At 41.1% G+C, this 20,093-nt stretch overlaps 1 long non-coding RNA gene across 1 annotated transcript; it reads left to right on the forward strand.

Annotated features, from left to right (window-relative positions):
• On the forward strand, positions 1–2,081 carry LOC139177752 (uncharacterized). Its single transcript, XR_011562242.1, has 2 exons — positions 1–300; positions 1,016–2,081. It is a non-coding gene; the product is annotated as an uncharacterized lncRNA (long non-coding RNA).
• Positions 2,082–20,093: the final 18,012 nt, after the last annotated feature.

The following is a 20,093-nucleotide window of genomic DNA, read 5'->3' on the forward strand; positions in this document are numbered from 1 at the left end:
ACATCTAAGTCTGACACAGTTCAGAAAACTCAAGTTCTTAGCAATACAAGGACTAGTCTGAAATTATACCCATAGTGTCACATAGTCATTTCCTTGTATGTCTGAACCGTATCTACTCTATTTTGACTTTTAATTGTAATATCCTCCTTAATAGCCAAAGCTGATGTCACTGTTAACGATGTAACTGCTTCTCTAGGTATGAGAAGATGCAAGAACTGGGACTCATCAAATCTTCTCCTGAAAATATCTGAAGGCCTGTTCCTGATTTCGATGCTGTACTCCTCTCATGGGGTGTTGAAGGTCAGCAGCTGCAGTAACCATGATTTAATCTTTATAGAGATAGATAGCAAGTGCCAGTTTCCAGTTGGCAGGGCCCCTTCATGGTTATAAATTTGACCATGGTTTGAGGGGGGCATTTCATGACCATTTCAGTCTACGGTGCTAAGAATGCTCATTCCCAGTTCTGGCAAAAATTTTGCTGATATGCCACAAAATGTGCTGTTATTGAACTAGGCCGTGAAACAGTATCCAGAATTCCCTGGACCACCTGTCTTGCTAGCCTCTTACAGTCCAGGAAAATATTTCCTCTTGTTGCTTCTTCTATCATATGGAACTATATATTATTTTACAGTCACACATTTGGTAATATAAGAAACAGCAATTTTGTAAAACAGGTGAAATTACAAATAGCATAGTTAGCAGTATTAGTATCCCTTATGTATATACATATATATCTCTTATACATATTTTTATGTATGCATATGTTTATTTATATTTGTTTTTATGTCTCTATTAATATTAAACCATGCGTTCGCACTGATAAGTTCAACTCTAATATAACATTAGAGGGCATTCTAGTTTTCTCCACTTCCATATTTGTAATTCCCATTGCAAAATATCTTCGGTATTTACTCATTGAATCAATCCCCCCAATATTCCGCAAAGCGACTAACTGTCCAAATCATGATGCCCACTTTCCAGGCAAACATTCTCTTCACCCTTCTTCTTTCAACAGCCTGCACCTGGTTAACACTGCCCTTCATCCTCCTTTCCTGTGGACATCTACCTTGCTTGGCCCCCACATAATGGCTTTAAAAAAAAATTTATTCTTTTGACTGTGTGGCATGTGGGATGTTAGTTCCCCAACCAGGGATCGAAGCCATACCCCCTGCATCAGAAGCACAGAGTCTTAACCACTGGACCACCAGGGACGTCCTGACATTTTAATTGAATTATTCAGGAGAAGAGTAATTCAGGAGGACAGGACGGCAATCAAGAAAGCAAGCTAGTCCTGTTTACCTTTTAAGAGTGAGTACTCTAGCCCAAAGGAGAACTCTATCAGAGGAAGAAATGTTGGATGCTGGGTCAGGCCAGTGGAGATTATATTTTGGAGGAAGCAGACCTTCATTACAATATTTAAATAATAAGATAAATATCAGTGCTTAGAATTTAATGTGAATTAGCATTTTTCCTTCTAAAATATTTATGTTCAAAATTTTTGAGTTGAAATAAATCACATCGCTTAAGCTACAGCCTTTATACTCAAAGTAAGACCCATAACTAGCTGCATCAACATCTTCTGTGATCCCATAGGAAATACAGAATCTCAGTCCCCACCCTAGATGTACTGAATCAGAATCTGCATTTAGCAGGACCCTCCAAATGATTCATCCATACACTAAAGTTTAAAAAGCATTGAGTTTGAGCATTCACCGATTATTAGTAAAATCCATCCTGGTCTCACCTACAAAATGTAGGCGGTAAAAATCCTTCTTTGCTAACTACAGAAGTTAAAGATGAAGTTAAACGCTCCAGGATTTCCCGGGTGGTCCAGTGTTTAATAATCCACCTGCCAATGCAGAGGACATGGGTCCAGGAAGATTTCTCACGTGGCAGAACAACTAAGCCCATGTGCTGCAGCTACTGAAGCCCAGACACCTCGAGCCCATGTTCCTCAACAAGAGAAGATGCTGCAAAGAGAAGTCTGAGTACTGCAACTAGAGAGTCGCCCCCACTCATTGCAACTAGAGAAAACCAGTGTGCAACAACAAAGATAAATAAATAAATTTTTGAAAAGTAAATATTCCATCTGTCTCATTTCATGTTCTTATTATTTTTATCCCCTCACTTCCTTCCTCATTTTCTATCTGCCTGCCTCCCTCCCCTTTTTTCCTCTTCTTTTTAAATGTCTGGTTCCCTTAATTAGGCAATAAACACCTTTAGGATAGAAACTATTTGTCCTGTAAGTTTACAGTTTAGTAGTCAAATACCAAAGAGTCTGGCTAATGATTTACAAACTAACTCCTACAGGAACTATATTCAAAGAGTACAATGAAATAAAACCCAGTTAGATTGCTATACTTTCAGAATTAGCTTCAAATCAGAGAACTAAATTATTTTTCCGTTATTTTTCTTCCTGCAAAATGTAAGCATTTTAATTCTGGAATCAGACAAACCTGGATTCAGATACCAGTCTGTGATTTGCTGGCTGTGTAAAACTGGGCAAGTCTCTTAAACCCTCTGAACTTTGATTTCTATTTTTGGAGTGTTCAAACTCATGAGCTTTTTGGAATAAGAAATCCAAGCTCTGAAAATTTCTTTTTCTTCTTTGATATGTAGACTTGGGCAAGCTATTTAACCTTCTTTGTCCTCAGTAAAATAGAGACCCACTTCCGAAGTTTGTCTTGGGAAAATGAATGTCAAGTGCTTAGCACAGTTGTTCAGCCACTCAGTCGTGTCCGACTCTTTGTGACCCCATGGACTGCAGCACGCTAGGCCTCCCTGTCCTTCACCAACTTCTGGAGCTTGCTCAAACTCATGTCCATTAAATCAGTGATACCATCCAACCATCTCATCCTCCCCCTTCTCCCGCCCTCAGTCTTCCCAGTATCAGAGTCTTTTCCCATGAGTCAGCTCTTCGTATAAAGTGGCCAAAGTATTGGAGCTTCAGCTTCAGCATCAGTCCTTCCAATGAATATTCAGGGTTGATTTTATTTAGGAGTGACTGGTTTGATCTTCTCGCTGTCCAAGAGACTCTCAAGAGTCTTCTCCAGCACCATAATTAGAAAGCATCAATTCTTCAGTGCTCAGCCTTCTTTATGGTCCACTCTCATATCTGTACATGACTACTGGAAAAACCATAGCTTTGACTATATAAACCTTTGTTGGCAAAGTGATGTCTCTGCTTTTTAATATGCTGTCTAGATTTAGCACAGTGCCTTGGCACATAGTAAGATGACCACTGAACAACACAGGCATTAGGAGCACTGACCCTTCACGTAGTGGAAAAATCCATGTTTAACTTACAGTTGCTGCTCCCTAGCCACAGTTCCACATCTGGGGATTCAGTCAACTGCAAATCATATCATGTAGTACTGTAGTATTTACTCAAAAAAATCCATGTGTAAGTCAACCTACATAGTTCAAACATGTGTTGTTCAAGGGTCAACTATGTGTTCAATAATTGTTAAATCTTTTTTCAATTTGGAAATAAGGATAATTATCTGCAACAAAAGTTGCAGTGAGAGCTTAGACAACGCAGGATCTGAAGAGTTTCTGGCACAAAGAAAGCACTCGTAGGGTTGGCTCATAGGTTGTCGTAAGGATCCAGTAGGATAAGACAGTATGATACTCATCATCATTATTGTTCCCTCCCTAGGAGGGTAGTTCTGACCTTGGGTTTTAGAGAATTTGGACTACAGTGTCTGTAACCTGCAAGTTCTTTCGGGTTTTTGTTTTTTTTAAAAAAAACCATTCTTCATCTTACCTAATGCTTGTACTTATCACTTATGGATATGCTGAGATGCTACAGAAAGAATCATCTGGGCATTTCCACTTGGATCTGCCTTTGTTATGCTTCTCTGATCCTAAGATCCTGCTCCTGAAATGGCCAGCACCATCTGGCTCTTCTGGGATGAGTGGCTGGATTTGGACTTCAAAAGAAGAGAAAAGGAAAAGCAGGTGGGAAGAAATGTTCCAAACTCTTCTTTAAGATAAACGGCGAGGACTACATGTGCCTCGAAAACGACTTCTTTAAAGGCCATGCAAACGATAGAGAGAGGGAGGAACAGAGGAAAGAGCAGCATCCAATTGCTATGGCAACTGGAATTTTGCAAATAAATACTTCAGCATAGCTTGTTTCTCAAACAAACTGACCTATTCTTTCCATTCTTTGGTTCCCCTCCTGCTTCCCTTATCCTCCCTTTGTAAGTGGACACTCCTTCCTATTATACCTTGGAATGAAAAGGAAAAGTATTTCTTTTTGAGACTTTTTATCACCCCCTCCCCAGTAAAATCCAGTAACACCTTGTTTGCTCATACATTGAGACAGGAAGTGTCTATTATACAGAAACTCTGTCCCTCCATGAGTGTCGTCATGGAAGTATGGTAAGGCAGGAACTTCCCCCGAAAACTGATGATCAAAACAGTAAAGGTCTACTGGTGACTTGGGAGTCACCAGATTTCTGTAAGCTTCCCTTTCCCAGCGTGCATGGGGGTAATGCTGCCCTAAATTATGGGAAACATGGGCAAGATTTGGGTCATTTGTATTCATATTCAACTGACCCACTTTGGACCCAGTCTTCCTGCAGCCTGAGCTCTCACTGGTCTCCTGTGCTTTAGCCAAACACGTCTACTTGTTCCTGGCACACACACTTCTGTGCCTTGGCTCTTGCCATCTCTGCCTGGAATGCCCTCTCCCCCTTTCTCCATTTCCTCCTCCTGTTTTATCCCATCTCTCTTCCTATATGTCTCAAATCAAATAACACCTCTTCCACAAAGCTTTCCCTGATTTCCACTGCAAGTACATTTCTTGCTTTTCTTATTTGTGTTCTTTCCTGGTATATGTGGTTGTTCGTATGCATCTTTTATCCACCTTCCCTTCCCCCAGAAGAGATTAAGCCCCTTGAGAGCAGAGAACGTATATTCTCCTTGATTCCCTATAGCATCCCAAACTATAAATGGCCTTTTTACTTACAGGTATCCTTCCCCTACAGACTCTTGACTTATAAGCTTTTTAAGACCAAGGGCCATGTCTTGTTCCCTATTATATACCCAATACCTAGCTCATGGGCTTCCCTAATAGCTCAGTTGATAAAGAATCCGCCTGCAAAGCAGGAGACCCTGGGTCAGAAGATCTGCTGGAGAAGGGATAGGTTACCCACTCCACTATTCTTGGGCTTCCCTTGTGGCTCAGCTGGTAAAGAATCTGCCTCTAGTACAGAACATCTGGGTTCGATCCCTGGGTTGTGAAGATCCCCTGGAGAAGGGAATGGCTACCCACTCCAGTATTCTGGCCTGGAGAATTCCATGGACTGTATAGTCCATGGGATGGTAAAGAGTTGGACATGACTGAGTGACTTTCACTTTCACCTAGCTCATTGCTTGGCACATTGAACTGATATTCAAAAAATAATGGTTGAAGTAATGAATGAAAGTAGCTGCTTTTGGAAATGAATTAGATTAATTTGTAAATTGAAATAACTCCAGAAAGAATGAAGGGATGGAGCCAAAGCAAAAAGAATACCCAGCTGTGGATGTGACTGGTGATAGAAGCAAGGTCCGATGCTGTAAAGAGCAATATTGCATAGGAACCTGGAACATCAGGTCCATGAATCAAGGCAAATTGGAAGTGGTCAAACAAGAGATGGCAAGAGTGAATGTAGACATTCTAGGAATCAGCGAACTGAAATGGACTGGAATGGGTGAATTTAACTCAGATGACCATTATATCTACTACTGCGGGCAGGAATCCCTCAGAAGAAATGGAGTAGCCATCATGGTCAACAAAAGAGTCCGAAATGCAGTACTTGGATGCAATCTCAAAAATGACAGAATGATCTCTGTTCATTTCCAAGGCAAACCATTCAATATTACAGTAATCCAAGTCTATGCCCCAACCAGTAACACTGAAGAAGCTGAAGTTGAACGGTTCTATGAAGACCTACAAGACCTTTTAGAACTAATACCCAAAAAAGACGTCCTTTTCATTATAGGGGACTGGAATGCAAAAGTAGGAAGTCAAGAAACACCTGGAGTAACAGGCAAATTTGGCCTTGGAAGCAGGGCAAAGACTAATAGAGTTTTGCCAAGAAAATGCACTGGTCATAACAAACAGCCTCTTCCAACAACACAAGAGAAGACTCTATACATGGATATCACCAGATGGTCAACACCAAAATCAGATTGATTATATTCTTTGCAGCCAAAGATGTTTTGGCTTGTTTTGCAGTCAGCAAAAACAAGACCAGGAGCTGACTGTGGCTCAGACCATGAACTCCTTATTGCCAAATTCAGACTTAAATTGAAGAAAGTAGGGAAAACCACTAGACCATTCAAGTATGACCTAAATCAAATCCCTTATGATTATACAGTGGAAGTGAGAAATAGATTTAAGGGCCTAGATCTGATAGATAGAGTGCCTGATGAACTATGGAATGAGGTTCGTGACATTGTACAGGAGACAGGGATCAAGACCATCCCCATGGAAAAGAAACGCAAAAAACAAAATGGCTGTCTGGGGAGGCCTTACAAATAGCTGTGAAAAGAAGAGAAGCGAAAAGCAAAGGAGAAAAGGAAAGATATAAACATCTGAATGCAGAGTTCCAAAGAATAGCAAGAAGAGATAAGAAAGCCTTCCTCAGCGATCAATGCAAAGAAATAGAGGAAAACAACAGAATGAGAAAGACTAGAGATCTCTTCAAGAAAATCAGAGATGCCAAAGGAATATTTCATGCAAAGATGGGCTCGATAGAGGACAGAAATGGTATGGACCTAACAGAAGCAGAAGATATTAAGAAGAGATGGCAAGAATACACAGAAGAACTGTACAAAAAAGATCTTCACGACCCAGATAATCACGATGGTGTGATCACTCACCTAGAGCCAGACATCCTGGAATGTGAAGTCAAGTGGGCCTTAGAAAGCATCACTATGAACAAAGCTAGTGGAGGTGATGGAATTCCAGTTGAGCTATTCCAAATCCTGAAAGATGATGCTGTGAAAGTGCTGCACTCAATATGCCAGCAAATTTGGAAAACTCAGCAGTGGCCACAGGACTGGAAAAAGTCAATTTTCATTCCAATCCCAAAAAGGCAATGCCAAAGAATGCTCAAACTGCCGCACAATTGCACTCATCTCACACGCTAGTAAAGTAATGCTCAAAATTCTCCAAGCCAGACTTCAGCAATACGTGAACCGTGAACTTCCTGATGTTCAAGCTGGTTTTAGAAAAGGCAGAGGAACCAGAGATCAAATTACCAACATCCGCTGGATCATGGAAAAAGCAAGAGAGTTCCAGAAAAACATCTATTTCTGCTTTATTGACTATGCCAAAGCCTTTGACTGTGTGGATCACAATCAACTGTGGAAAATTCTGAAAGAGATGGGCATACCAGACCACCTGACCTGCCTCTTGAGAAACCTGTATGCAGGTCAGGAAGCAACAGTTAGAACTGGACGTGGAACAACAGACTGGTTCCAAATAGGAAAAGGAGTACGTCAAGGCTGTATATTGTCACCCTGCTTATTTAACTTCTATGCAGAGTACATCATGAGAAACGCTGGACTGGAAGAAGCACAAGCTGGAATCAAGATTGCCAGGAGAAATATCAATAACCTCAGATATGCAGATGACACCACCCTTATGGCAGAAAGTGAAGAGGAACTCAAAAGCCTCTTGATGAAAGTCAAAGAGGAGAGTGAAAAAGTTGGCTTAAAGCTCAACATTCAGAAAACGAAGATCATGGCATCCGGTCCCATCACTTCATGGGAAATAGATGGGGAAACAGGGGAAACAGTGTCAGACTTTATTTTTCTGGGCTCCAAAATCACTGCAGATGGTGACTGCAACCATGAAATTAAAAGACGCTTACTCCTTGGAAGGAAAGTTATGACCAACCTAGATAGCATATTCAAAAGCAGAGACATTACTTTGCCAACAAAGGTTCGTCTAGTCAAGCCTATGTTTTTCCTGTGGTCATGTATGGATGTGAGAGTTGGACTGTGAAGAAGGCTGAGCGCTGAAGAATGGATGCTTTTGAACTGTGGTGTTGGAGAAGACTCTTGAGAGTCCCTTGGACTGCAAGGAGACCCAACCAGTCCATTCTGAAGGAGATCAACCCTGGGTGTTCTTTGGAAGGAATGATACTAAAGCTGAAACTCCAGTACTTTGACCACCTCATGTGAAGGGTTGACTCATTGGAAAAGACTCTGATGCTGGGAGGGATTGGGGTCAAGAGGAGAAGGGGACGACAGAGGATGAGATGGCTGGATGGCATCACTGACTCGATGGACGTGAGTCTGAGTGAACTCCGGGAGTTGGTGATGGACAGGGAGGCCTGGCGTGCTGCGATTCATGGGGTCGCAAAGAGTCGGACACGACCGAGGGACTGATCTGATCTGTAAATTGAAACTTTAAATATGGGGAAATACACTGAGTAGCTACAGGTGCATAAAATTCATTCAGCATTTAACAGGCAAATAAAGATCTCGACTTGAAGCTTATGTTTTAATGGGACATGGAGAGAATTAGCAAACAAACAAGCAAACAGAAATGTAAATTCAGATTGGGATGAGTACTGTGAAGGAAATAAACAGGGCAATGAAAGAGAGTCACTTTAAAAAGGGTGCTATACAAAGTGTTATTTGTAGGGTTTCTCAACTTCTGCACTATTGTCGTTTTGGAATGGATAATTCTCGTTTGCAAGGGGCTGTCCTGTGCACAGTAGGATGTTTAATAGCATTTCTGGCCTCTGTCCACTAGATGCCAGTAACAACCCTTCCGGTTATGATAAAAATATCTCAGGACTTTCCTGGTGGTCCACTGGTAAGACTCCTGGTTTCCATTGAGGGGCAGGGGCTGGGAGAGTGAGTTGCTATTCCTGGTTGGGTAATTAAGATCCTGTATGCCTCATGGCACAGTCTAAAAATTTTTTAAAATAAAATAGCAAAAACCAAAAAAAAAGCCTCTCAACGTTGCCAAATGTCTGGGGGACAAAATCACCCCCAGTTAAGAACCACTGCATTAAAGTAGGACCTCTTAGAGCTTGTGACATGAATTGAAACCTGAAAGACAAGACATAAATAGACCTTTAAAACTAGTGAAGTATATTCCAGGTAGGGAAGTAGACTACAGCCCATACAAACACAAATAGACTATAGATATGAAAATAATGAGTTTGGAGAGGAGTGATATATGATGTGATTAGAGAGAGAAGCAAGGGACCAGTCATAGTTGCCTGAAGTCATATAAGGAAGCTTAGTTTTCATTTTAAAGTACTAGAGGTCATTAAGGGTTTTAAGCTGAGAGGCAGCACATTCTAATTTGTATCTAAAGCTTGCTCTGACTGTAACATGGCGAACAGGTTGGGCAAGAGTTGAGGCAAGGAGACCAATGAGCAGACTATTGGAACAATCCAGGTGAAAGATGAGGCTTGGATTTCTGTAGTGGAGCAGTGGCTAAGAATCTACCTGCCAGTGCGGGGGACATGGGTTCAATCCCTGGTCTGGGAAGATCCCACATAATTCAGAGTAATTAGGCCCGTGTCCCACAGCTGCTAAGCCGGTATGCACAGACCCCATGCTCTGCAATAAGAGAAACCACTACAGTGAGAAGCCTGTGCTCTGTGCAACTAGTGAAATTCATGAGCAAAGCAAGAAAGTGCAGACAAACATAAATAAATTTTAAAAATAAATAAAAATAGGAAGTGTTCAAAAGATAGAGATGCTGTCCAGAAATTTAGTTGAAAAAAAAAAAAAAGACGAGGAGGCTTTAGTCTGTGGTAATAACAGTGGTAATGAAGATAGTAGAAGATAGTGAACAGATTCGTGATATCAAACAAGTATAAGACAAATTCTATCACTTAAAATTAGACACTACCAGTTCAGAACAGGACGACCTATGGCATGGTAAACTGGGCTCCTCACTTCACCTCTCATAGTACTGCTTGGCCTACTGTCTCCATTCTCTCTGCAGATGAGTTTCAGTGCATCGACCGTATTTTGGTCCTCACTTGGTCTTGATCTGTGGCCTAGCCTCAACGGTACTTTTTCATTCAAGTACCCACCACCTACTAGTTGCCTCCGTCTCTCAGCTTTACAATTTCAAATTCTTGGGAGAGGCAATCTGATTGGTCTAGTTTGCTTCATGTTACCCTCTCTTCCAGGGGACATGGGTGGGACAAGTTCACTAAAGCTGAGATACAAATAAATCACAGCAAGCTGTTTTTTGATCCACCTCCTAGAGTAATGAAAATAAAAACAAATATATACAAATGGAACCTGTTAAACTTAAAAACTTTTGCACAACAAAGGAAACCATGAACAAGACGAAAGGACAAGCCTCAGAATGGGAGAAAATATTTGCAAATGAAGCAACTGACAAGGGATTCACCTGCAAAATATACAAACAACTCATACAGCTCAATATCAAAAAAACAAACAATCCAATCAAAAAATAGACAGAAGACCTAAATAGACACTTCTCCAGAGAAGATGTGCAAATGGCTAACAAAAACATTAAAAGGTGCTCAACGTCACTAATTATTAGAGAAATGCAAACCAAAACTACAATGAGGTATCACTTCACACCAGTCAGAATGGCCGTCATCAAAAAATCTACAAATGATAAATGCTAGAGAAGGTGTGGAGAAAAGGGAACACTCTTGCACTGTTCGTGGGAATGTAAATTGATACAGCCACTATGGAGAACAGCTTGGACATTCCTTTAAAAAGTAAAAGTAGAACTACCACATGACTTAGCAATTCCACTACTAGACAAATTCACAGAGAAAAATATCATTCAAAAAATGATGCACCGCAATGTTCATTGCAGCACTATTTACGATAGCCAGGGCATGGAAGCAACCTAAATGTCCATCAACAGAGGAATGGATAAAGATGTGGTATATACATATATAGTGGAATATTGTTATTGTTGTTCAATCGCTCAGTCATGCCTGACTCTTGTGACACCATGAACCGTAGCACTCCAGGCTTCTCTGTCCTTCACTATCTCCTGAAGTTTACTCAGACTTACATCCATTGAGTCGATGATGCCATCCAACCATCTCATCCTCTGTTGCCCCCTTCTCCTCCTGCCCTCAATCTTTCCCAGCATCAGGGTCTCTTTCAGTGAGTCAGCTCTTCAAATCAGCTCTATCGGAGCTTCAGTTTCAGCATCAGTCCTTCCAATGAGTATTCAGGGTTGATTTCCTTTAGGATTAACTGGTTTGATCTCTTGCTGTCCAAGTGACTCTTAAGAGTCTTCTCCAGCACCACAGTTTGAGAGCATCAGTTCTTCAGCGCTCAGCCTTCTTTATGGTCCAACTCTCATATCTGTACATAACTACTGGAAAAACCATAATCTTTGACCTTATGGATTTTTGCTGGCAAAGTGATGTTTCTGCTTTTCAATACACTCTCTGAGTTTGTCATAGCTTTTCTTCCAAGGAGCAAGCATATTTTAATTTCATTTAAGTAGTACATTAAAATATTCATTAAAATTCATATGAAATGGATTGCTGGCTTCCCATATAGTACTGTGCTTCCTTTATGCAAAAACTGGAAATGAAGAAGCAAAACAGAAATGAAAAAGAAGAGGTTAAAAAAGTGAGATGTAGAAAAGCCTTAAATAAGCATTGTTAAGCTGGGTAGTATGACATGATGTGTCATTAAAGAGGTATATGCAAAGTGCTTTTGGAAGCATAGAATAGAGTAATGCTGGCAGAGCCAGAGAGGAAGTGACATTTGAGCTGTGTTAAAAGATGAAATGGAATTTTCCAGGCAGAGAATATTAAAAAAAAAATGTTATACCATGTATAAGTAAAGGCATGACATTTTCAGAATCTGTTACATAGTTTAACTTTCTTCTGTAGATCTTAGAAGCACACAGCAGAAAATTACCTGCTATTATTCAGGTCCATGGTTGATAACTGTGATGGCAACATGGAAGATGGGTTGGAAGAGGAAGATTCTTAAATCCTGGAGATCTGCAATGATATTGTGGTTGCCTAGGTAAAGAGGTGGGCTTTCCTGGTAGCTTGGTGATAAAGAATCTACCTGCCAATGCAGGATGTCTGGGTTCGATCCATAGGTCAGGAAGATCCCCTGGAGAAGGAAATGGCAAACCACTCCAGGATTCTTGCCTGGGAAATCCCATGGACGGAGGAGACTGGTGGGCTACAGTCCACGGAGTTGCAAGAGTTGGACACAACTTAGTGATTAAACCACAAGGTAAAAGGCACAGTGAATCTGTTGAGTTATGGAAGAAAACAAAGAGCTTTGGAAGAAGTTGCGTATTGACTGCAGCAGTGAGAGATGGTCAGTACTTGAAGATAACTCAAATTTCTGACTTCAGCAACCATCCAGGTAGATGGTACTGCCATTGTCCAAGCTAAAGAACAAAAGAGAAGCAAGTCTGTGAACATGAGGAGACTATACATATTTATTTTATTTTTCTGCTTACATCTCTGGAAAAGAGGATTTCCCTACAAATGTCACAGATAGTTTAAAAAGCTTACTTTTATCTGTAACATAGAATTTTAATTTTGCCTACTTTAAAAAATTTTTAAATTGTTGCATGATATTCCACTGTATCCCTGGTGGCTTTCCTGGTGGCTGAGCTGATAAAGAATCCGCCTACAAGGCAGGAGACCTGGGTTCGATCCTTGGGTTGAGAAGATGCCCTGGAGAAGAGTAAGGCTACCCTCTCCAGTATTCTGGCCTGGAGAATTCCATGGACTGTACATATAAAGAGCTGGACATGACTGAGTGACTTTCACTTTCCTTCCACTGTTGGGATGTAATGCTTAATTTCATGACATTTCAAAAGTTTGCTTTTTATGGTTATCATACTGTTGTTTACACATAATTTTAAATTTTTAAAAATGTATTGCTTGTCCACATTTTCAGCAATAGGCATATACCATCAATAAAATTTTTTTTTAGGCTAAAGAAGAAGCAATGATGTTGGAGTTTTGAGTAAGAATACTAGAATCCTGTTGTCATTGATCAGAAAAAGGAAAGTCGGAAGGATGAACTTTTTGCAGGGACAGACTTGGAGGTGCTGGTTGAGGAGCCAGTGTTTCTAGTTTGGAACAAGTTAAGATCTCAGGAAAATTAAAACATAAGACTAGAGTTCAGGAAAGAAATGAAATATGAAGATTTGGGATTATTCACAGAGGGAGAGTTGAAAATGCACAAAGAAGAAAATGTAGAAGGAAGGAACTGAGGGTGAAGGAAAAACAACAGGAAACACACGTAAATATTGCACACACACAGAAAACATGAGGGTTTGTTGTTAGACTGAGTTCAAATTCTAGTTCCATAAATTGCCATCTGTTCCAAAATTTACCGAGAGTCTTCCAGTAAAATCATTTAATGTTTCCGAACCTCAGTATTCTCTTAAGTAAAATGGGTATAAATAATATCCTAAACTATAAATACTACCCTAGGCAATGGTCCCCAATCTTTTTGGCACCAGAGACCAGTTTCACGGAAGACAATTTTTCCAGGGATCTGGGGTGGTTACGTGATGATCCAAATGCATTACATTTATTGTGTACTTTATTTCTATTATTATTTCCTCAGCTCCACCTCAGATCATCAGGCATTAGATCCTGGAGGTTGGGGACCCATGCCTTAAAGTGCTATAAAAATAAAGAAAAATGTAGGAAAAGTTTTTTTTTTCCAATTATCCTTTGTTATACAACAAATTTATCCCAAAATTTAGCTGTGACTTATTATTTCACAGTTTCTAGGAGTGAGGAATGTGGAAGTGAGTTGCTTAGCTGGCTCAGAATCTCTCATGAAATTGAGATCAAAGGTCAGTGAGGCCTGTGGTCCTCTGAAGCCGGCAGGATTTGCTTCCAAGAGGGGTTCATTCATATAGCTGATAGAAAAGGGTCTCAGTTCCCAGACAAGTGAACTTTGCCATGGGGCTGTTGGGGATACCACTTCACAACAAAGCAGCTACTTCCTCCAGAGTGAGTGAGCCGAGAACAAGGAGAAAGCTGTGATGCCTTTTATGACCTATCTCTGAAGTCAAACACCATCACTTCTACAATAGTCTATTCCTTAGAAGCAACTCACTAAGTCCAGCCCACACTCAAGGAGAATGGGATTAAGCTCAATCACTTGAAGAGAGGAGTAGCAAAGATTTTGAGGGTATATTTTAAAACCACAACAGATAACAGGCAAAATGTTACTTCTTGAGGTGTGATCCCGAATCCTCTTAATCTTGATTTTCTTCCCAACCTAGTCTTCCCTTAACTTTCCTCTCCCCATAAATGACACTACCATTCACTCAATTACAAAAAGCCTGAGTCATTCTTGATTCTTTTCTTTCTCTGACCGTCGATCTCCCAAGAAATCCATCTGCAAGTATTGTTGACTCTGCTTCTAAGATAATGAATATACGAAAGTTGGGGGTTGAAGTGATAGAGACCCACTTGAGAGAAGGGGAAGTAGAGGTTTGGTATGGTTCTCCTGCCTTCCTTAAAGCAGCATTTCACACCTTCTTTATTCATTCTTCCATCGGAGGATATTTAGGTTGTTTCCATGTCTTGGTTGTTGTAAACAAGGCTGCAGTGAACACAGGGGTGCAGATACAAGACAGAGATTTTGTTTCCTCTGGATAAACACCCAGAAGCGGGATTGCTGGTTCTGCCCATTTTTAAATTGCATTATTTGAGTTTTGTGTTCCTTGTGGATTTTAAGTGTGTGTATGTGTGTGTGTGCTCAATTGTTGTGTCAGACTCTTTGGGATCCCATGGACTATAGCTCACCAGGCTCCTCTGTTCATGGGATTTTCCAGGCAAGAATACTGCAGTGGGTTGCCATTTCCTTCTCTAATGTATTTTAAAGATTAACCCTTTATCTGACGTATGGTTTGCAAATATTTTCTCCCATTCTGTAAGCTGCCTCTTCATTTTGTTGATTGTTTCATCTGCTGTGTGCAAGTTTGACGTAGTTTCTATAAATATAGTGTCACTTGTTTATTTTCCCTTTTGTTGCTTGTGCTTTTGATATAATATCCAAAAAAAAAATGATTGCCAAACCACCATCAAGGAGCTTTTCCCCTTTGCTTTCTTCTAGGAATTTTAGGGTTTCAGGTTTTACATTTGAGTCCTTATTCCATTTCAAATTAATTTTTGTGACTGATGTGAGATAGGGGTCCAATTTAATTCTTCTGCATGTGCGTGTTCAGTTTGCTCAACACTGTTTCTTGAAGTGGACTAAGCCTTTCCTCGGGCTTCCCAGATGACTCAGTGGGTAAAGAAGCTGCCTGCAATGCAGGAGACGCAGACAGACATGAGTTCAGTTCCCGGGTCTGCGAGATCCCCTGGAGGAGGGCATGGGCATCCACTCCAGTATATTTTCATGGAGAATCCCATGGACAGAGGAGCCTGGTGGGCTGCAGTCCATAGGGTCTCAGGGTCGGACACAACTGAAGCAACTGAGCACGAGCCTTTCTTCATGGAGCATTTTTGGTTCCTTGTCAAATGCTAGCCGACTGCTTATGCCAGCCACATTTTATTAAGCATTTACTTTGTGCCTTGCACTACGCTGAGTAAGTTTCATGTACTATCTCATTTAATCATCACACCTTTCTAAGGAGTAGCGATTACTATTGCTCATCTAACACCTTTGTTTAAAAGCTTACTTTTACTGTTATCAAGATAATGCATGAAAAAGAAAAGATAATGCATGTTCACACACATACTTTTTTATTCCTCTGTTAATTTATTTTCTTAGGATAGTTTTCAGAAGTGGAACTACTGGGTCAAAGAATATAAAACTTTTAAAGCCATCAATAATTTTTTTTAATTCTTTTTTTGGTTCTTTTTTTCCTTTCCCCTTAACTTTTTAAAAATAAATTTTTAAAGATTTGTTTGTTTATTTTTGGCTGGGTCTTCATTGCTGTGTGTGGGCTTTCTCGAGTTGTGGCGAGGAGACTACTCTTTGCTGTGGTGTGCAGGCTTCTCATGGTCGTGGCTTCTCTTGCTGTGGGGCACAGGCTTCAGTAGTTGCTGTGTACTGGCTCAGTAGCTGCTGCTCTTGGACTCTATCTTGATCAATAGTTGTGGTACTGGGGCTTAGTTGTTCTGTGGCACATGGGATCTTCCAGACCAGGGACTGATCCCATGTCTCCTGCATTGACAGGTAGATTGTTAACCACTGGACCACCATGGAAGCCCTCCCCTTAACTTTGATTTTGAAATGGGTTTTTAAAAGATGCTAGACACAGATTCCCAAGAGAAGGAATGAGGGCACAACCAAGAAACTGGGCAGAAATGCTGTAACTTAGCTTAATTTTTAAACATTTTTCCAAAATAACTCTTGGTTAAAGAAGATCTAGGGCTTCACAGGTGGCATTAGTGGTAAAGAATCCACCTGCCAATACAGGAGATGTAATTCCTCTGTCAGGAAGATCCCTTGGAGGAGGACATGGCAACTCCAGTATTCTTGCCAGGAGAATTCATGGACAGAGGAGCCTGGCGGGCCACACTCAATAGGGTCACAAAGAGTCAGACACAACTAAGCACAAAGAAGATCTATGGAATATTTACCTCAAATGGCTTCTGGGTTTTTTACCTTCAATTTTAAGAGAATATAATAGGTAAAAAAATTAGATTTAATACCACTAATTACTATAACATCAATAACCTTTGTCAAGTCTCACTTGGAGGACCTATTTGCTCCCTTTCTTCATATGTAACATTTCTATTAAAAAAGTGGACTCCTTCACTGCTGATGACCTACCTTAGAGCCTGATAGATGACAGATGCTTAATAAATATCGACTTCATGACTACCAAATACTATATTTAGAGTTTCTTACCTAAAAGCCCATCTAAGGAAAATGGCTAGTTCTGTCTTTTATGAAGATTTGAGGATGAGCTTTTACAGAATTGCCTGATTTTTTTGAACTCATTCATTCATTAATCTACAGTTTGCCATCTTGTAAACAAGACGACCCTGGACTTCCCTGGTGGTCCAGTGGTTAGGACTCAGTGTTTCACTGCTGTGACCCTGGGTTCAACTCTTAGTTGGGGAACTAAGATCCCACAAGCTTCACAGTGAGGCAAAAAAACAAAAAGAACGTAAGACAGCAACAACAAAAAAACAAATCTTAAGGTGGCTTAGAAACTTGTGAAAAGAAGTAACAAGACAAAATATATTCCATATAAGAAAGACAAAGCACAGGGAATATAAGGGTAGGAAAGTAAAATGGAGCCAAATATCAATAAGTACATGCCATGAAGTTTTGTGTACACTTGCTAATAAGAGCAAAAAATTTTGATTTTAACTCCCTGGCAACCCAGAAAAAGAGATGAGAATGTGATCAATTGCAACAATGTTTGCAGTGTTCATAGGCAAAAACAATCCAGCTACTCAGGAAAATCATCGTCCTTCCTGGAGATAAAACCTGACATAAATTTCCGCTGTGTTTTCTCTGATCGCTAATCTTGTGAATAATGTCACCTCCAACAGCATCCTCCTTATAGTAAACATGGAGATGAATTTTGAAGGGCTGTTTCTTATAGTGCCTATAATAAAAGCTGAGAACATTACAGCCAAGTACAGTTCAGTAGGGCTTCCCTGATAGCTCAGTTGGTAAAGAATCCACTTGCAATGCAGGAGACCCCTGTTCCATTCTTGGGTCAGAGACGGGATAGGCTACCCACTCCAGTATTCTTGGGCTTCCCTTGTGGCTCAGCTGGTAAAGAATCTGCCTGCAATGTGGGAGACCTGAGTTTGATCCCTGGGTTGGAAAGGATCCCCTGGAGAAGGGAAAGGCTACCCACTCCAGTATTCTGGCCTAAAAGAATTCCTTGAACTGTATAGTCCATGGGGACATGAGTCAGCGACTTTTTCCATTCCATACAGTTCAGTAAGGACTTCCCAGGCGGCGCTAGTGGTAAAGAACCTACCTACCAATGCAGGAGACCTAAGAGAGGCAGCTTCAATTGAGTGGAGGGCATAACAACCCACTCCAGTATTCTTGCCTGGAGAGTTCCATGGAAAGGGGAGTTTTGGCCAGCTGTAGTCCATGGGGTTGCAAAGAGTTGGACACAATTGAAGCAACTTAGCATGCACACATAGTTCAGTAAAGGCAAAAGATGATGACAATGTGCAGAAGATAAGCAACTCTCTCCTGGTCTTATTCAACTTATGCTTCTTTTATTTAAGGGATCTAGTGTGAAAGTACTCTTGCCTGGAAAATCCCATGGACGGAAGAGCCTGGTGCACTGCAGTCCATGGGGTTGCTAAGAGTTGGACACAACTGAGCGTCTTCACTTTCACATTTCACTTTCATGCACTGGAGAAGGAAATGGCAACCCACTCCAGTGTTCTTGCCTGGAGAATCCCAGGGACGGGGGAGCCTGGTGGGCTGCCATCTGTGGGGTCGCACAGAGTTGGACATGACTGAAGCGATTTAGCAGTAGCAGTGTGAAAGTTCTTAATCTAAGATTCATGGACAGCATTTGTGTGGGGTGTCGCTTCAGTCGTGTCCAACTCTTTGCGGCTCCATGGACTGTAACCCACCAGGCTCCTCTGTCCATGGGATTTTCCAGGCAAGAATACTGGAGTGGGTGGCCATGACCTCCCTCAAGGGATCTTCCCCACCCAAGGATGGAAACCCACGTCTCCTGTATTGCAGGTGAAATCTTTACCTGCTAAGCCATCAGGGACATCATTAGGGTATTTAAAGTCTTTGAAATTGCGTGCAAAAACATTGTATCATTTTGAAGGATTATGACATGTCAATGTAGATTCATTGATTGCAACAAACCCACACTATAGTGGGGATATTGATAATGGGGAAGGCTATACATGTCTGGGAAATCTTTATAACTTACTCTCTGTTTTGCTAGAGCCTAAAACTGATCTTAAAAGGTAAAGGTTTGGGACTCCCCTCGTGGTCTAGTGGTTAAGACTTTGCCTTCCAATGCAGGGAGTGCCTGGTTCGATCCCTGCTTGGGGAGCTAAGATCCCACATGCCTTGTGGCCAAAAAACCAAAAACATAACAGAAACAATATCATAACAAATTCAATAAAGATTAAAAAAAAGTTAAAGTCTTAAAAGAAAAAAATATATCCATGAGTAAATGTACTTTCCTGGGGAAAAGTCTAGAGCAGGAGTTCTTAAGTTTAACTGAACATTAAAGTCACCTAAGCAGGTTTAAAACTAATGCTGGGAACTTCAGCTACCTTGAATTTTAATTGGTCTTGAGGAGCCCAGGCATAGCTGTATTCTAAAAGCTGCTATGAATACAAAACACTTAACGATTTTGTTAAAATGCAGGTACTGATTCAGTATATCTGAGATTAGGCCTAAGAGTCTGCATTTTTTAAAAAATTTATTTTATTGATGTTTAGTTGGTTTGCAATGTGGTGTTAGATTCTGCATTTCTCACAAGCTTCCACTGCAGCTGATCTTCTGAACATAACTTTGGTTAGTAAGGCTCTGCTACTGCTGCTGCTAAGTCGCTTCAGTTGTGTCCGACTCTGTGCAACCCCATAGACAGCAGCCCACCAGGCCCCTCCATCCATGGGATTTTCCAGGCAAGAGTACTGGAGTGGGGTGTCATTGCCTTCTCCAATGCATGAAAGTGAAAAGTGAAAGTGAAGTCGCTCAGTCGTGTCCGACTCCTAGCAACCCCATGGACTGCAGCCCACCAGGCCCCTCCGTCCCTGGGATTCTCCAGGCAAGAACACTGGAGTGGGGTGTCATTGCCTTCTCCAATGCATGAAAGTGAAAAGTGAAAGTGAAGTCGCTCAGTCGTGTCCCACTCCTAGGGACCCCATGGACTGCAGCCCACCAGGCCCCTCCGTCCATGGGATTTTCCAGGCAAGAGTACTGGAGTGGGGTGTCATTGCCTTCTCCGTAGTAAGGCTCTAGTGTAGCAAAATTCAAAGTATCATCTGGGGACCCTGAAGGTGGAGGGAATGGCTTATATGCATAACAAAACGAAGACATTATTTGCCTTTCTCACTGTGTTGACCTTTGCACTAAGGGTGCCAGAGTAGTGGTAAGAAAAGCTGCAGGTGCCTTAGAACAAATTGAGGTGGGTAGGACCAACCACACTA

This window comes from Bos indicus, chromosome 19 (assembly GCF_029378745.1).
Source record: "Bos indicus isolate NIAB-ARS_2022 breed Sahiwal x Tharparkar chromosome 19, NIAB-ARS_B.indTharparkar_mat_pri_1.0, whole genome shotgun sequence".
Classification (NCBI taxonomy): domain Eukaryota; kingdom Metazoa; phylum Chordata; class Mammalia; order Artiodactyla; family Bovidae; genus Bos; species Bos indicus.